The 5017-nt window shown below is 38.3% G+C and overlaps 1 pseudogene; it reads left to right on the top strand.

The window, feature by feature from the left end:
* The first annotated feature begins 3547 nt into the window (after nucleotides 1-3547).
* On the top strand, nucleotides 3548-4038 carry LOC131827928 (large ribosomal subunit protein eL30-like; annotated as a pseudogene).
* The last annotated feature ends 979 nt before the right edge of the window (nucleotides 4039-5017 follow it).

Here is a 5017-nt window from a genome sequence, read left to right as displayed (position 1 = left end):
GCTACTCTATTTTTAATACATTTGTATCTATCCTTCACTAACTTTTAAGGTTACAAAAATACATACATATTAATGAAAAAATTCAAATAGTACAGAAAGTATGAAATAAAAAGTAAAAAATCTTTTTCCAACCTCTTGTCTCATCTGTTGGCATTCTTTCCACTTTGAGAGAAGGAGCAAGACCCAGTGTTGGGAACTCCTTTCTGCACTTTTATAAACTATGCTCTTTGTGAATGTTGTGGGGTTTTTTTAATTACAAAATTTTTAAAAAGATTTTATTCATTTATTTGAGAGATAGAGCAGGTGGATGGACAGAGGGAGAGAATCTCAAGCAGATTCTCCACTGAGTGGGGAGCCCGATGCAGGGCTTGATTGCACGAACCTGAGATCATGATCTGAGCTGAAATCAAGGGTCAAACACTGAACTGATTGAGCCATGCAGGCGCCTCACGAATGTGTGTATTTTAAAATTATTTTAGTGGGACTTGGAGAACAAGAGGAGAGGAAATGCATCTGCTCAGTCTACCACCTTGAACCAGAAGCCCTTTAAGAGTTTTTAAAACTATGCTTATATTTACACATTTATTTATTTTATGAAATTGGAACCATTGAGCACATATTGGTTGTTACCAGTGTTTGTCCTTAACAAACTTTAGAAAAAAAAAAATTTTTTTTTTAGGGTTTAGATAAAGAGCCTTTATTAAAGCCACTACTTAAAACGGCATGATGAAAGCTATGGGAATACCTGATTGTGGGGAGACTCAGAACTAACAATGAGACATTCCTAAACCCTCATGGAGAGACACCCCTTCTGCCAAAGTCTGCAGTACCCAAGCAGGGAGGGATTAAGGACAAATACCATGATTATCTACCTCTTCCTGACACCTGTTCTCATGGGGATGCCTCCCGTTGGCCAGACCAACAAAGAAGCCAGCTAGCACGGGAATCTGAGTGATGGAGCCTGCCCTGGTCAATACCTGGGATTGCAGAGCTCAGAGACTGGATCTAAGGCAAATGAAGAATTATCAGCACAGAAATCATTCAAATTATGTTGCAAATGTACAAATTATTTACATATGAGTAGAGGGAAGATATAACCTTCTATTAGTAAAATGTGAAGTAATATTAAATATTTTGGGTCAGGAAGGCTACCTTTTAATCCTCAGATCACCATTGATCTCTTACAAGTTGTCAACTTTAAGACCTAAGTTGTCAACCTAAGACATTCTGTGTTACTCATGAAAATAATGAGATAATAAGAGTGAGATTAGGGTGTCCCAACCAGACTGTCTTTTCTCTTCTAATCTATTAAACTTTAGAAATCTTATCACATTAATAAATATTTACCTATAACTTTACTTTATTTATTTATTTTTAAATTATTTAATTGACAGAGAGAGACACAGCGAGAGAGAACACAAGCAGGGGGTGTGGGAGAGGGAGAAAGAATCAGACTTCCCTCTGAGCAGGGAGCCTGATGTGGGGCTCGATCAGGATGCTGGGATCATGACCTGAGTTGAAGGCAGACACCTGACGACTGAGCCACCCAGGCACCCTCCTATAACATTACTTTAAACATAAATAGTATACCTTCTATGAATGTATTTAACTAAACTCTTATTATTGAATATGTAGGTTGCTTTTACTATTTCGGTATGATAAATATAGCCTAGATAGTTTCACTATAAACATTTTTGCTGTAAACATCTTTCCAGTACTGCAAACATTTTCACCGCATAACTAATTGGCCAGAAGGTAATTATGTCATAAAAGAGAAAATAATGAAAAAATAAAAAGGAGATATTAATAAGGACATAGTGAAACATGGAAAAAAGTTAATATGTTATTAATTTCTTCTTACTTTAAGAGAGGTATCAGTTTTCCAAGTGCCAGGATGTATATTTGTAACTGAGCTTTGTACTGGGTTGTGAAAGCCTTCGATGTGGTTGTTTGTTCTTTGCCTATTGTCACAGGCCCCTAATCTACATTCCAAAGTTCCATAGGAAATGTGGAAGAAATGCTAACTCTAGGATGCACTTGTTACTGATCTTTGTTACCTTTATAACTTTCTATCTTTGTTACCTTTATAACTGATATTTTATCATTTTCTAGTATAGTCTAGAATGTAGTTTGGCTTTATACTCTCTTATTTCACACTTCTAGTAAGTTTATCACCATATTTTCTCACAAGTTGTTGTACATATTTATCATCTACTAGTTTAAGACCACCATGTCTACTCATTGCTGCATAGGCTATGAGAACTAGCTAAGATTTAAATAATATAAAAATGGGAACTTTACCAATGGAAAAATGAAACCAAACTGTCAACCAGTTATTTTATTTTTCATGGTGAAATTGCCTTACAGCCAATTATTATGGGGCAAAAATGTTTGTGGCAAAGATGTCTATAGCGAAGATGCTTATGGCGATAGTACTGGACACAGTTGAGATGATCTGCCTAGTAAGTAGCTCAATCTTTGCACATATCCTTAATTATTTCTCAAGATATAGTTCTGAAATTGAAATTGCTCCCCAAAAGTTATGTGCATTTTTAAAGCCTTTAAGCGCAATGGGTATTTGCTGTTTTTACCTTTTAACTGTGCTATCTAGAAGCTAACAATGAATATAGCTTCTTTAACTAGGATGGGACACTACTAAAAACTTTTTTCAAGTCAGGGCACCTGGGTGGCTCAGTTGGTTAGGCGTCTGCCTTCAGCTCAGGTCATGATCCCAGGGTCCTTGGGATTGAGTCTTAAGTAAGGATCGCTGCTCAGTGGAGAATCTGCTTTTCCCCTGCCTCTGCCCACTGTCCCCAACGCAGCCACCTGCCCATGCTCCCCCCTGCTCATGCTTGTGCTTTCTCTCGCTCTCTCTCTCTCTCAAATAAATAAATAAAGTCTTTTAAAAAAACAAAACTTTTTCATGTCAAGATCTGCCTCATCTTCCAAAGTAGGATTTCCCAGCACTAGGCTTGTGGGGGTGGAAGCATGATCCACCTCCTTCCAAAAGCTGGAGTGAGTCACTATCAGCTTTCTTTTCTCCACCCTCACATCCCAGCTTTCTTCTTCTTCTTCTTTTTTTTTTTTTTTTTTTTTTTTTAAGAGAGAGAATTCAGCCTAGGGGTTCCATTGGATTGGAATTGGAGAGAAGTATCTGTTCCAGGTCTTTTTGCTTTCAGACTGGAATTCATCTCATCTCTTAAAACAGAGCATTCTTAAGATAAACTCTTATCTAAAGGCTAATTTAAGGTAACTTAACCAATGTAACAAAGAAATCTCAAAAACAAGTTTTTGAAACTATAAGCAATAAAAAAGGGCTATTTATTTATTTATTTTTAAAGATTTTATTTATTTATTTGAGAGAGAGACAGTGAGAGAGAGCATGAGCAAGGAGAAGGTCAGAGGGAGAAGCAGACTCCCCATGGAGCTGGGAGCCCGAGGCGGGACTCCATCCCGGAACTCCGGGATCATGACTTGAGTCGAAGGCAGTTGTCCAACAACTGAGCCACCCAGGCTTCCCTAGAAAGGGCTATTTAAAAAAATAATAATGGCCCTTTCTGGCTCTCAACCATCTTGGGGGCTGCTCTTGGTTGGGGCTGTCCTATGTGTAAGGCAGGAGGATGATGGCTGCAAAGAAGACGAAAAGTCACTGGAGATAATCAACTCCAGACTCCAAGTCATTATTGAAAGTAGAAAGTATGTGCTGGGGTACGAGCAGACTCTGAAAATGGTCAGACATGGAAAAGTGAAACTGGTCATCCTCACCAGCAACTGCCCAGCCTTGAGGAAATCTGAAGTAGAACACGGTGCCATGTCGACCAACACTGGTGTCCATCACATCATTATAGTGGCAATAATATTGAACTGGGCACAGCATGTGGGGAACATTACAGAGTATGCACACTGGCTATCATTGATCCAGGTGATTCTGATATCATTAGAAGCATGCCAGAATAGACTGGTGAAAAGCAAATCATGTACAATTTTTCTTTAACAAAACTGGCCAGAGCTTGTGTTTTTTTGTTTTTTGAGTTTTGAAGTGAAATGATCTTGTGATGGATATTATTCTGGTGGTAAGATTAATGTGAATTTTGATGTCTGGATAGATTCCCCATGTAAGTTACATTCCTTCCTATCTGAACTCTAGAAGGCTTTCATAGACCATCTTGGGGTGTGAAGAAAATCCAGCACATGGGCATGCACACATACCTCACCATGCACACTCCTCTTTCTGTTTTCCTTGCTATTGCTACTACCATACCACCATCACCAAGGTCTAGCAATGCTTTTAAAATATGTAATGTGGTCATTATGGCTGATCAGGACATTTTCTAGGTTAAAAAAGCAAAGGACATACAAAAATGAATTCTCAAAATCTGTAATGGTATATATATTGTTTTAAATTTTACAGGGCACTTTCACATATTTCACTTGGTCTTATAATACTCCTACTAAAGATATTAAGACCCCCTTTCACAGATAACAAAACTGAGGTGGATAGAGGCTTAAAAATTCTTCAATAGAAAGTTTAAGTTTTTTCCATTTCAGGACGCTCCCCTTCCTGTAGGTTCTGTGCTCAGGGATTTCATCCTACTGAAATTGCTCTTCATCTGAGGAGGAAGCAACAAGATGAACTGCTAATTCTCTGGGATCAGGAATTTTATGTTTCTTCTTACAAAGCCCTGACATTCTGCTTCCCATCAGGATCATGGACAGTTTGAGCAGGTTCCTATACCAGACCTACCTGAAGGATGAAGCAAATGATTCTGAGTTTTCTTTCTCTAGGACTAAACTCACAGACACAGAAATACAGGCTAAGATCTTCCAGTAAAATTAATTCCTACTGTGTGGGTCGTCTTACATTCAGCTAATTAGGAATTACCTTTTTTTTAATGTGCATATTTTTAAAAAGATTTTATTTATTTATTTAACAGAGACCACAAGTAGGCAGAGAGGCAGGTGGGGGTGGGGGGGTGGGGGGGTAGGCAGGCTTCCTGCTGAGCAGAGAGCCGGATGA

This window comes from Mustela lutreola, chromosome 3, assembly GCF_030435805.1.
Source record: "Mustela lutreola isolate mMusLut2 chromosome 3, mMusLut2.pri, whole genome shotgun sequence".
Classification (NCBI taxonomy): domain Eukaryota; kingdom Metazoa; phylum Chordata; class Mammalia; order Carnivora; family Mustelidae; genus Mustela; species Mustela lutreola.
Note: the sequence above shows the minus strand (reverse complement) of the source record. Positions and strands in the feature narration are given on the sequence as shown.